Source organism: Procambarus clarkii, chromosome 4 (genome assembly GCF_040958095.1).
Source record: "Procambarus clarkii isolate CNS0578487 chromosome 4, FALCON_Pclarkii_2.0, whole genome shotgun sequence".
In the NCBI taxonomy this organism is placed as follows: Eukaryota; Metazoa; Arthropoda; class Malacostraca; order Decapoda; family Cambaridae; genus Procambarus; species Procambarus clarkii.
In genome coordinates, this window is record NC_091153.1 from 26,183,707 (window position 1) to 26,198,865 (window position 15,159).

The following is a 15,159-nucleotide window of genomic DNA, read 5'->3' on the forward strand; positions in this document are numbered from 1 at the left end:
TCCGTTTTATGAGCTGTGGAAAAGAAGTTCCTGTAAAATAGTCTAATAGGGGGTATAGGTGTTGTGTTAGTTGTCTCTTCAGAGGTTGCATGGCTTTTCACTTTCCTTCTTATGATGTCTTCGACGAAACCATTGGAGAAGCCGTTATTGACTAGGACCTGCCTTACCCTACAGAGTTCTTCGTCGACTTGCTTCCATTCTGAGCTGTGGCTGAGAGCACGGTCGACATATGCGTTAACAACACTCCTCTTGTACCTGTCTGGGCAGTCGCTGTTGGCATTTAGGCACATTCCTATGTTTGTTTCCTTAGTGTAGACTGCAGTGTGGAAACCTCCGCCCTTTTCCATGACTGTTACATCTAGAAAGGGCAGCTTCGCATCCTTTTCCATCTCGTAAGTGAAACGCAGCACGGAACTCTGCTCAAATGCCTCCTTCAGCTCCTGCAGATGTCTGACATCAGGTACCTGTGTAAAAATGTCGTCAACATACCTGCAGTATATGGCCGGTTTCAAGCTCATGTCGATTAAGACTTTTTGCTCGAAGGTACCCATGTAGAAGTTTGCAAACAGGACACCTAGGGGAGAACCCATGGCGACCCCATCTACTTGCTTATACATGTGCATATCCGGGCTCAAGAAGGGTGCCTCTTTAGTACAAGCTTGGAGTAGTTTCCTCAGAATATTTTCTGGTATGTCAAGAGGAGTACAGGCTGGATCACGATACACTCTGTCGGCTATCATTCCGATTGTCTCGTCCACAGGTACGTTGGTAAACAGCGATTCTACGTCCAACGAGGCTCTTATCCCTGTGGCCCGTGTGCCCCGCAGTAAGTCAACAAATTCCTTTGGAGACTTCATGCTGAAGGCGCAAGGAACATAAGGAGTCAGCAGGCCGTTGAGTCGCTTCGCCAGTCTGTATGTGGGTGTGGGTATCTGGCTAATGATTGGCCGAAGTGGGTTTCCAGGCTTGTGCGTCTTGACATTTCCATACGCATATCCAGGTTTATACGCCAAGAAATCCGGACTCCACCTGCCAAAGATCAAACAATATATATATATATGTATGTATATATATATATATGCAAATATATATATATAATATATATAATATATATATATATATATATATATATATATATATATATATATATATATATATATATATATAATATATATATTATATATATATATATATATATATATATATATATATATATTATATGTATTATATATATATATATATATATATATATATATATATATATATATATATATATATATGTATATATATATATGTATATATATATACATATATATATGCATTATTATTTTTGTATCAACCCATGTATATCTTGTAACCATCAAATGCATAATAAAGCACAAAAAATAAAAAAGGAAGGGGGTGGTAGAAGAAAAGCACACAGAAACTGTATTGGAGGGGATCTAAACATTCCCTCTAATGCGTTATGTGTGGTTTCCTCCGAGGCTAAGGGTCCCCCTTCTTCCAGCTAGAGGTGGTACTCCCTTCCATATGTACATATATATATATATATATATATATATATATATATATATATATATATATATATATATATATATATATATATATATATATATATATATATATATAAATATATATATATATATATATATATATATATATATATATAATATATATATATATATATATATATATATATATATATATATATATATATATATATATATATATATATATATATATAGACATATGTCGTACCTAGTAGCCAGAACGCACTTCTCAGCCTACTATGCAAGGCCCGATTTGCCTAATAAGCCTAGTTTTCATGAATTAATTGATTTTCGACTACCTAACCTACCTAACCTAGCCTAACCTAACTTTTTCGGCTACCTAACCTAACCTAACCTATAAAGATAGGTTAGGTTAGGTTAGGTAGGGTTGGTTAGGTTCGGGCATATATCTACGTTAATTTTAACTCCAATAAAAAAAAATTGACCTTATACATAATGAAATGGGTAGCTTTATCATTTCATAAGAAAAAAATTTGAGAAAATATATTAATTCTTGAAAACTTGGCTTATTAGGCAAATCGGGCCTAGCATAGTAGGCTGAGAAGTGCGTTCTGGCTACTAGGTACGACATATATATATATATATATATATATATATATATATATATATATATATATATATATATATATATATATATATATATATATATATATATATACATGCCAAGAAATCCGGACTCCACCTGCCAAAGATTATTGGGGAATACAAGCCTGGGTATGAGTATGAAAATGTCATGACACACACACATGGAAAGCCACTTCGGCCAATCATCAGCCAGATACCCACACCCACGTACAGACTGGCAAAGCGACTCAACGGCTTGCTGACCCCTTTTGTCCCTTGCGCCTTCAGCCTGAAGTCTCTAAAGGAATTTGTTGACTTACTGCGGGGAACACAGGCCGCAGGGATAAGAGCCTCGTTGGACGTAGAATCACTGTTTACCAACGTACCTGTGGATGAAACAATCAGGATGATAGCGGACAGAGTGTATCGTGATCCAGCCTGTACTCCTCTTGACATACCAGAAAACATTCTAAGGAAACTACTCCAAGCTTCTACTAAAGAGGCACCCTTCTTGAGCCCGGATGTGCACATGTATAAGCAAGTAGGTGGGGTCGCAATGGGTTCTCCCCTAGGTGTTCTATTTGCGAACTTCTACATGGGTACCATCGAACAGAAGGTCTTAGTCGACATGAACTTGAAACCGGCCATATACTCCAGGTATGTTGACGACATTTTTACATAGGTACCTGATGTCAGACATCTGCAGGAGCTGAAAAGAGGCATTTGAGCGGAATTCTGTGTTGCGTTTCACTTACGAGATGGAGAATGATGTGAAGCTGCCCTTTCTAGATGTAAAAGTCATGGAAAGGAGCGGAGGTTTCCAGACTGCAGTCTACACTAAGGAAACAAACAGGAATGTGCCTCAATGCCAATAGTGACTGCCCAGACAGGTACAAGAGGAGTGTTGTTAACACTTATGTCGACCGTGCTCTGTGCCACAGCTCAGGATGGAAGCAAGTCGATGAAAAATTCTGTAGGGTAAGGCAGGTCCTAGTCAACAACGCCTTTTCCAATGGTTTCGTTGAAGACATCATAAGAAGGAAGGTAAGAGGCACCCTTCTTGAGCCCGGATGTGCACATGTATAAGCAAGTAGGTGGGGTCGCAATGGGTCTCCCCTAGGTGTTCTATTTGCGATGCCATGCAACCATGCCATGCAACCTCTGAAGAGACAACTAACACAACACCTTTACCCCTATTAGACTGTTTTACAGGAACTTCTTTTCCACAGCTCATAAAACGGAGGAAAGGGTCCTGAAAGATATTGTTGATAGGAACGTTGTTGATAAGATACAATTGACGATTTACAATAAAACTAAAAAAACGGCCAGCCTACTCATGAGAAACTCTCCAGACACAAAGCAGAACGCTTTAAAAGAGACCAATGTTGTCTATGCCTTCAAATGCCCACTTGGGGACTGTAAGCCTCAAAGAACTCAGTATATAGGCAAGACAACATCTCTTTCCAGGCGATTAACGATGCATAAGCAACAGGGCTCCATTAAGGAACATATAATCTCTTCCCACAAACGGACCATCACCAGAGAAATCTTAAAAACAACACAGAAATCGTCAATAGATACAGCGATACCAAGCGGCTTGACATCTGCGAGGCACTACACATCAAGAAGTCAACACCAGCAATCAACAGCCAATTAATGCACAACTATATTCTACCCACTTCAAGACTCCGCTCCAATATAGAAGCATCAAGAAATATGGGCCAATAGGCCCTTTGCAGTTACTTCCATCCTTCCCTTTAATTTACCCAATTTATACCCATTATTTCGTGTTCTGTCTTGTGTTGAAAGTTTGCTCTATCTTGTGTTGAAAGTTTTGTTCACCTCATCCAAAACTGTTGTAACATATCACCTCACCAAAATGCAGGTATATAAGATGAAAGCTGTTTAAATGATAGCATAGTAGAACTCTGTTTAGTGTTTGCAGGTTTTAGTTGTGTGTGTGTAAACTAAAGTCTTTGAATATGTAATAAGTTTTTACGAAATGCGTTCAAGTGTTGCGTCAGACTAGAAATAAAAATGAACTTTGGAGAATTGATTTTTCAATTACCATCGACTGTGAAAAGAAACATAAGAAATATTGAGAAAATTCGTGTTAGAATTATTGATCTAACTTTTTCAGTTATATATATATATATATATATATATATATATATATATATATATATATATATATATATATATATATATATATATATATATATATATATATATATATATATATATATATATATATAAATATATATGCGAACAAGCCTTAATGGTCCCCAGGACTATATGCGACTGAAAACTCACACCCCAGAAGTGACTCGAACCCATACTCCTAGGAGTAACGCAACTGGTAACTACAGCACGCCTTAATCCGCTTGACCATCACGACCGGACATAAGGAAGTATATATATATATATATATATATATATATATATATATATATATATATATATATATATATATATATATATATATATATATATATATATATATATATATATATATATATATATATATATATATATATATATATAGAAGTGTCGTACCTAGTAGCCAGAACGCACTTCTCAGCCTACTATGCATGGCCCGATTTGCCTAATAAGCCAATTTTTCATGAATTGTTTCTCGACTACCTAACCTACCTAACCTAACCTAACCTAACTTTTTCGGCTACCTAACCTAACCTAACCTATAAAGATAGGTTAAGTTAGGTTAGGTTAGGTAGGGTTGGTTAGGTTCGGGCATATATCTACGTTAATTTTAACTCCAATAAAAAAAATTGACCTCATACATAATGAAATGGGTAGCTTTATCATTTCATAAGAAAAAAATTAGAGAAAATGTATTAATTCAGGAAAACTTGGCTTATTAGGCAAATTGGGCCATGCATAGTAGGCTGAGAAGTGCGTTCTGGCTACTAGGTACGACAGAAGTATATATATATATATATATATATATATATATATATATATATATATATATATATATATATATATATATATATATATATATATATATATATATATATATATATAATCCTAGCAGTACCCGGCCTCGCTTAAATGCGTTGCTGAGCCACGGCAACCTTCCCTGTCCCACCATTCCCCCCCCCCCTCACCCGTCTCCTCGGCCTCCCCACCATTCCCCACTCCACCATCCCCTCTTCCTTCCCATTATGCCCCACTTCCCTGTCCCTTTGTCCTCCCCACTATTCTCCATTCCCCCATCCCTTCGTCGCCACCATCCCAAACTCCCCCGTCCCCTAGTCCTTCCCCACCATTACCCTTGCTCCCTTTTCCCCTCGTCCTCCTCACCATCTCTCACTTCCGTCCCCTTGTCATCCCCACCATTCCCCACTCCCTTGTCCAATGACTTCCCAAATGGTCTGATGTTCCCATCAGAAAATTGGGAACATCAAATGATCTGATGTTCCCATCACTGAAATATAAGATAAACAGTTAAAAAATGAAATGAAAATATGAATAAATAAATAAATATACTATATTCACGAAATGAACGGTATGGTAAATAACTCAGCTCAATTCCAATGCAATTCACACAAAATAATTAAATCAAAATGAAAATAAATCAAAATCTATGAAAATTCAATTTATCAATGCAATCAGAAACATTGAAATAGAATTGTAACATATTTAGTATAGCATTTAAGTTGCTCTTACATGCAACAGATGGTGCTTATACTTACGAAATGAACGGTATGGTAAACAACTCAGCTCAATTTCAACACAATGTCACAGAAAATTATACAATAAAAAATATAATCAATTGAATCCTATGAAAATAAAATTTATCAATGCAATCGGAAACATTGAAATGGAATTCGTCACATATATAGTATAGCGTGCATGTTGCTATTATGTGCAACAGATGGCGCTGTTTTTCAAAACGCATGTTTCACCTGTCACAGGGGTGGCATCTATATAGTAGGTATATAAAACGACGCGCCTATTCTAATGTAACGTTGTGTCAAAATTTCAAAGCAATCGGTAAAGAGGTTTCGAAGATTTTGATGTTTTTTTTATTGTCACAGAAGTGACATCTATATAGTGTGCATATAAAAACCTGGCCGGATGCGAATGGAACGTTTTGTGAAAATTTCAAAGCAATCGGTGAAGAACTTTCGGAGATTAGCGGTTATGCACACACGAAGATTTCCATTTTTATTTATATAGATATTTGTATACTTCGACAGCAGATGTTCCTTTAAGCATATTTGGTTAAATATGACCACATTGCAGGAGTTGTTGATCATATAGTATAAGCTTTCTATGCTACTATTTTCTTACTCTCGGGATTAAGAATAACAATCAAGTTACCGGAATGTACGGTAAAGAAACACTAATGATTATTGAAGGGTATATTTTCTCCAACGTTTCGTTCTACTCCAAAAGATCTTCAGATAAGGAATGAAAATACAAGGTTCAAATTTACCTTAAATACACATGTGAAAGAAGGGAAGTTGGGTAGGAGTAGGGGGGGGGGATTGTAAGGGTTGTTAGAAATAGGGGAATAATGGGGACGGATGACAATCAAAGTCACCAAACATACACGCACTCATCAGACCTGAACTCGCTCCCCAAACATGCAATCTCTTCCTCTTAGCACACAGCCACTCACCCAAGCAAACAGTGATCTAGCGAACAGGTAGAGCCCTTCACTCTCATAACCTGACCTCTGGCAAGGCTCCGAGACGCTACCCAAACAATGCTGCAGTTTGAGCATCTTACTGGTTGATACACGAACTTAAACGAGGCATATTAGATAAGAAAACTGAAGGCAAGACAAACTGGTCGATTGTTGACCAATTAAAACTACTTTTTTCCTGATTAAATGCAAGTAGCGACCAACCCGCACGGTGTAGCCACGATACATAGCAACATGTGAGACTGTGATATGGATTAATCGAACACACAACAGAATCGGTTAGCGGCACGTGTTATAGTCGTTGCCTACCCTTCTTAGGTTATTGCAGGTCGGCGCTTAATCCCCGACCGTCCAAAAGGTCGGGGGATTAAAAAAATTCATGAAATTCATGAAAGTCATGAAATTCTTTTCATTCATCCAATCCTAAATCCTGATCCTGATATCCAGGGATTATATAATTGTGATAGTTTTCTCCTGATAATTGCTTTACCATACCCTCATTTAATCTCTCTCTTCCCTCTTTCTCTCTTCCTAACCTTCCTCCCTCCTCCCCCTACCCCCTCTTCTCTCTCTCTCTCTCTCTCTCTCTCTCTCTCTCTCTCTCTCTCTCTCTCTCTCTCTCTCTCTCTCTCTCTCTCTCTCTCTCTCTCTCTCTCTCTCTCTCTCTCTCTCTCTCTCTCTCTCTCTCTCTCTCTCTCTCTCTCTCTCTCTCTCTCTCTCTCTCTCTCTCTCTCTCTCTCTCTCTCTCTCTCTCCTCTCTCTCTCTCTCTCTCTCTCTCTCTCTCTCTCTCTCTCTCTCTCTCTCTCTCTCTCTCTCTCTCTCTCTCTCTCTCTCTCTCTCTCTCTCTCTCTCTCTCTCTCTCTCTCTCTCTCTCTCTCTCTCTCTCTCTCTCTCTCTCTCTCTCTCTCTCTCTCTCTCTCTCTCTCTCTCTCTCTCTCTCTCTCTCTCTCTCTCTCTCTCTCTCTCTCTCTCTCTCTCTCTCTCTCTCTCTCTCTCTCTCTCTCTCTCTCTCTCTCTCTCTCTCTCTCTCTCTCTCTCTCTCTCTCTCTCTCTCTCTCTCTCTCTCTCTCTCTCTCTCTCTCTCTCTCTCTCTCTCTCTCTCTCTCTCTCTCTCTCTCTCTCTCTCTCTCTCTCTCTCTCTCTCTCTCTCTCTCTCTCTCTCTCTCTCTCTCTCTCTCTCTCTCTCTCTCTCTCTCTCTCTCTCTCTCTCTCTCTCTCTCTCTCTCTCTCTCTCTCTCTCTCTCTCTCTCCTCTCTCTCTCTCTCTCTCTCTCTCTCTCTCTCTCTCTCTCTCTCTCTCTCTCTCTCTCTCTCTCTCTCTCTCTCTCTCTCTCTCTCTCTCTCTCTCTCTCTCTCTCTCTCTCTCTCTCTCTCTCTCTCTCTCTCTCTCTCTCTCTCTCTCTCTCTCTCTCTCTCTCTCTCTCTCTCTCTCTCTCTCTCTCTCTCTCTCTCTCTCTCTCTCTCTCTCTCTCTCTCTCTCTCTCTCTCTCTCTCTCTCTCTCTCTCTCTCTCTCTCTCTCTCTCTCTCTCTCTCTCTCTCTCTCTCTCTCTCTCTCTCTCTCTCTCTCTCTCTCTCTCTCTCTCTCTCTCTCTCTCTCTCTCTCTCTCTCTCTCTCTCTCTCTCTCTCTCTCTCTCTCTCTCTCTCTCTCTCTCTCTCTCTCTCTCTCTCTCTCTCTCTCTCTCTCTCTCTCTCTCTCTCTCTCTCTCTCTCTCTCTCTCTCTCTCTCTCTCTCTCTCTCTCTCTCTCTCTCTCTCTCTCTCTCTCTCTCTCTCTCTCTCTCTCTCTCTCTCTCTCTCTCTCTCTCTCTCTCTCTCTCTCTCTCTCTCTCTCTCTCTCTCTCTCTCTCTCTCTCTCTCTCTCTCTCTCTCTCTCTCTCTCTCTCTCTCTCTCTCTCTCTCTCTCTCTCTCTCTCTCTCTCTCTCTCTCTCTCTCTCTCTCTCTCTCTCTCTCTCTCTCTCTCTCTCTCTCTCTCTCTCTCTCTCTCTCTCTCTCTCTCTCTCTCAGCCGTCTCTCCATCCTCCCTGGACTGCTAAAGGCCTATTTAGAGCATAAAACTCGTATATTTACGAGGGGGTTTTCTTCTACACTTTACTCTCCATATTTGAAAGTTAGAATTAGCTACTTTGTCTTCCTGGGAGGGGGGTGAGGGAGCTTTACGACTCTCTGAAAGCTCATAATAATATAAATCCTCTAAAGAGATACATGAGGCAGGAAAAATCACGTGGTATATATTTAAGGACGTGCGGTGGGGGAGTGGTGGTGGTCATGTAGCACGTCCCCTGAGAGGAGCTGATTGGGATAGGTTTTATGGAGGTGCCCAAGAGTATGGTGTGGGAGTAGAGGCTGGGGATATGTGTGTGGATATACGCACTCTAGCAGGTGTGGTGACACTCTCACTCTAGCAGGTGTGATGACACTCTCACTCTAGCAGGTGTGCTGACACTCTCACTCTAGCAGGTGCGGTGACACTCACACTCTAGCAGGTGCAGTGACACTCACACTCCAGCAGGTGCAGTGACACTCACACTCCAGCAGGTGTGCTGACACTCTCACTCTAGCAGGTGTGCTGACACTCACACTCTAGCAGGTGTGCTGACACTCATACTCTAGCAGGTGCGCTGACACTCACACTCTAGCAGGTGTGCTGACACTCACACTCTAGCAGGTGTGCTGATACTCACACTCCAGCAGGTGTGCTGACACTCACACTCTAGCAGGTGTGCTGACACTCACACTCTAGCAGGTGTGATGACACTCACACTCCAGCAGGTGCGCTGACACTCACACTCTAGCAGGTGTGCTGACACTCACACTCTAGCAGGTGTGCTGACACTCACACTCTAGCAGGTGTGCTGACACTCACACTCTAGCAGGTGTGCTGACACTCACACTCTAGCAGGTGTGCTGACACTCCCACTCTAGCAGGTGTGCTGACACTCACACTGCAGCAGGTGTGCTGACACTCCCACTCTAGCAGGTGTGATGATACTCACACTCCAGCAGGTGTGCTGACACTCACACTCTAGCAGGTGTGCTGACACTCACACTCTAGCAGGTGTGCTGACACTCACACTCTAGCAGGTGTGCTGACACTCCCACTCTAGCAGGTGTGCTGACACTCACACTGCAGCAGGTGTGCTGACACTCCCACTCTAGCAGGTGCACTGAACACAACACAACGATCACAACACAACGAACACAAGGAACGAACCACAAGGAACACAACACAAGGAACACAACACTAGGAACACAACACAACACATGGAACACAACACAAGGAACACAACACAAGGAACACAACACAACGAACACAACACAAGGAACACAACACAACGAACACAACACAAGGAACGCACCACAAGGAACACACCACAAGGAACACAACACAAGGAACACAACACAAAGAACACAACACATGGAACACAACACAACGAACACAACACAAGGAACACAACACAACGAACACAACACAAGGAACACAACACAACGAACACAACACAAGGAACACAACACAAGGAACACAACACAAGGAACACAACACATGGAACACAACACAAGGAACACACCACAAGGAACACAACACATGGAACACAACACAAGGAACACAACACATGGAACACAACACAACGATCAGAACACAACGATCACAACACAACGGTCACAACACAACGAACACAACACAAGGAACACAACACATGGAACACAACACAAGGAACACAACACAAGGAACGCACCACAAGGAACACAACACAAGGAACACAACACAAGGAACACAACACAAGGAACACAACACATGGAACACAACACAAGGAACACAACACAAGGAATACAACACAAGGAACACAACACAAGGAACACAACACATGGAACACAACACAAGGAACACAACACAAGGAACACAACACAAGGAACACAACACAACGTTCACAACACGACGATCACAACACAAGGAACACAACACAAGGAACACAACACATGGAACACAACACAAGGAACACAACACAACGTTACTACACAACGATCACAACACAACGAACGCACCACAAGGAACACAACACAAGGAACACAACACATGGAACACAACACAAGGAACACAACACAAGGAACACAACACAACGTTCACAACACAACGAACGCACCACAAGGAACACAACACAAGGAACACAACACAAGGAACACAACACAAGGAACACAACACAAGGAGCACAACACAAGGAACACACCACAAGGAACACAATACAACGAACACAACACAAGGAACACAACACAAGGAACACAACACAAGGAACACAACACAAGGAACACAACACAAGGAACACACCACAAGGAGCACAACACAAGGAACACAACACAAGGAACACAACACAAGGAACACAACACAAGGAACACAACACAAGGAACACAACACAAGGAACACAACACAAGGAACACAACACAACGTTCACAACACAAGGAACACAACACAAGGAACACAACACAAGGAACACAACACATGGAACACAACAGAAGGAACACAACACAACGATCACAACACAAGGAACACAACACAAGGAACACAACACAAGGAACACAACACAAGGAACACAACACATGGAACACAACACAAGGAACACAACACAAGGAACACAACACAAGGAACACAACACAAGGAACACAATACAACGAACACAACACAAGGAACACAACACAAGGAACACAACACAAGGAACACAACACAACGTTCACAACACAACGATCACAACACAAGGAACACAATACAACGAAACCAACACAACGAACACAACACAACGTTCACAACACAAGGAACACAACACAACGATCACAACACAAGGAACACAACACAACGAACACAACACAACGTTCACAACACAACGATAACAACACAAGGAACACAACACAAGGAACACAACACAACGATCACAACACAAGGAACACAACACAAGGAACACAACACAAGGAACACAACACAACGATCACAACACAAGGAACACAACACAACGATCACAACACAAGGAAGACAGAAAGAGAGAAAGAAATTAATACCGATGCAAATACAATTTTCTTAAAATATGTCCCACAGAAGCAGTATAACTTGGAAGGAGACTTGGGAGATTATTCAGGAGAAGGAAATTGGATCTGGTAAGACTCAAGAAGCCACAAATGTCGCAACGACACAAACATACACACACAGCTGCATGTGACAAAGGCTGTTGGGCCTGACAGAATCTCACCATGGATACTAAAGGAAGGTGCAGAAGCACTAAGTGTGCCACTCTCTATGGTGTATAACAGGTCACTGGAAACAGGAGACTTACCAGAAAGTTGGAAGACAGCTAACGTAGTCCCAATATACAAGAAGGGTGACAGGCAAGAGGCACTGAACTACAGGCCAGTTTCCCTAACTTGTTTACCATGCAAGGTGATGGAGAAGATTGTGAGGAAAAGGCTCGTAGAGCATCTGGAGGGAAACAACTTTGTAGCACCACCAACATGGGTTCAGGGATGGTAAATCGTGCCTCACAGGTTTAATAGAATTCTATGACCAGGCAACAAAAATTAGGCAGGAAAGAGAAGGGTAGGCCGACTGCATTTTCCTGGACTGTCAGAAAGCCTTTGACACAGTAATCCATAAAAGGCTGTTAAAAAAGTTGAAGCAACAGGCAGGAGTAAAAAGGAAGGTACTCTAGTGGATAAGGGAGTACTTAAGTAACAGAAAAGAGCGAGTAACTGTGAGGGGAGAGACATCAGAGTGGCGAGATGTCACCAGCGGAATCCCACAGGGCTCAGTACTTGGACCCATCCTGTTTCTAATATATGTAAACGATCTTCCGGAGAGTATAAACTCGTTTCTCTCAATGTTTGCTGATGATGCAAAAATTATGAGAAGAATCAAGACGGATGAAGATAGACAGGGACTACAAGATGACCTGGACAAACTGGGGGAATGGTCTAGAAAATGACTGCTAAAGTTCAACTCAGGAGAGTGTAAGGTGATGAAATTAGGCGAAGGGAGCAGGAGGCTGAACACAAGGTAACATCTGGGAGGTGAAATCCTGCAAGAGTCAAATAGAGAGAAAGATCTGGGGGTTGATATCACACCGAACCTGTCCCCAGAGGCCCACATCAAAAGAATATCATCAGCGGCATATGCTAGACTGGCCAACATAAGAACTGCCTTGAGAATCTTGTGTAAGGAATCGTTCAGGACCCTGTATACCACTTATGTAAGACCAATCCTGGAGTATGCAGCTCCAGCCTGGAGTCCATACCTAGTTAAACACAAGCAAAGTTAGAGAAGATTCAGTGGTATGCCACCAGGGTCGTCCCGGAACTGAGAGGACTGAGCTACGAGGAAAGGCTAAAGGAGCTGAACCTCACATCCCTGGAAAACAGAAGAGTAAGGGAGACATGATAACCACCTACAAAATTCTCAGGGGAACTGACAGGGTGGACAAAGACAAATTCTTCAGCACGGGTGGGACACGAACAAGGGGTCACAGGTGGAAACTTATTACCCAGATGAGCCACAGAGACGTTAGAAAGAATTTTTTCAGTGTCCGGGTAGTTAATAAATAGAATGCTTTAAGTAGTGATGTGGTGGAGGCTGACTCCATACACAGTTTCATATGTAGATATGATAGAGCCCAGTAGGCTCAGGAAACTGTACACCAGTTGATTGACTGTTGAGAGGCGGGACCAAAGAGCCAAAGCACAACTCCCGCAAGCACAATTAGGTGAGTACAGAAAACACAGAGATACAACAAAGATTAAAATAATAATGTCAGAATGAATAATTAACAAAAAAAACAGAAAGCCATCCACGAAACAGAGAAAAAAACATGAAATACTTCTTTACACAGGAATACAAAAAAACAAATACAAAACTACAAGCCTTTGCTTGCAACAGGTGAATCGTAAACTGATATATTTTTTTTTTCATTTTTACCAGAACCTAAAGTGTCTGTTATTCTTCAATACTGCCAAGTGAAGCCTTAACTGGGCCTAAGTTAGTAACTCATGCACTTAATGTAATTGTGATATTATGAAGGGGTGGACTAATTTCGTGACAAAAATGAAAATACGCAAAAAATACTTTTTGGCTGTTAGAGAAAATGGTCATTGCTTTCTAGGCCTAATAGTGCTGCTTTGTAGATGAGGTTTTTCAACAGTAATTGCCATGTGTGTGTGTGTGTATTCTGTACACTTTAACACAGTGTAATAAAATATATAAATCATAATATATAAAAGAACAAAATAAGGATTGTAGAAGAAAACACTGTGTGTGTGTGTGTGTGTGCGTGTGTGTGTGTGTGTGTGTGTGTGTGTGTGTGTGTGTGTGTGTGTGTGTGTGTGTGTGTGTGTGTGTGTGTGTGTGTATAATATTAACAATTGTGTACCTAGCTTCACAATACTGTCACTTGCTTAGCTAAACGAACTATGTTGATCAGTTCCTGAACCCATTATGTACCTCCGCCACACCCCTTTCCACCACCGCCCACGGGATGGGTAAGGGGTGCATAAGTAATGACTAACTCACTGGACCGGCGTTGATAATATTTCAGCCTTAGTCCACCATACAGGTAACGACATTGGAACAAATACAGGTGAAAACACCTACAAATTCCTGGGTGTTTGGCCAAAGCAAAAGGTTAAAGAAAATACCCAAAGAAAATGGGAGAATTAAAAACGACAAACAACCATTCGCTTTGTTTGGCGCTAATTATGATGTCCAATAAAAACGACAACGGCTAAAAATTTCGCGGATAGTTTTAAAAAACTTTGTATAATCACTGCCATTTACAGAAGGGAATTTTTATTTAAACGGTTTAGCTGTTGGTGGTAACTACAAAAAATGGTAAACTAATGTTTATATGTGTGTGTACTCACCTAGTTGTGCTTACGAGGGTTGAGCTTTGGTTCCTTGGTCCCGCCCCTCAACCGTCAATCAACTGATGTACAGATTCCCGAGCCGACTGGGCTCTATCATATCTACATTTGAAACTGTTTGGAGTCAGCCTCCACCAAATCACTGCCTAGTGCATTCCATTTACTAACTACTCTGACACTGAAAAAGTTCTTTCTAATGTCTCTGTGGCTCATTTGGGTACTCAGCCTACAACTGTGTCCCTTTGTGCGTGTGCCACCCGTGTTAAATAATCCATCCTTATCCACCCTGTCAATTCCCCCGAGAATTTTGTATGTGTTAAGCATGTCTCCCCTAGCTCTTCTGTCTTCCAGCGCGTGTGTGTGTGTACTCACCTAGTTGTACTCACCTAGTTGTCTCTGCAGGATCGAGCATTGACTCTTGGATCCCGCCTTTCGAGCATCGGTTGTTTACAGCAATGAC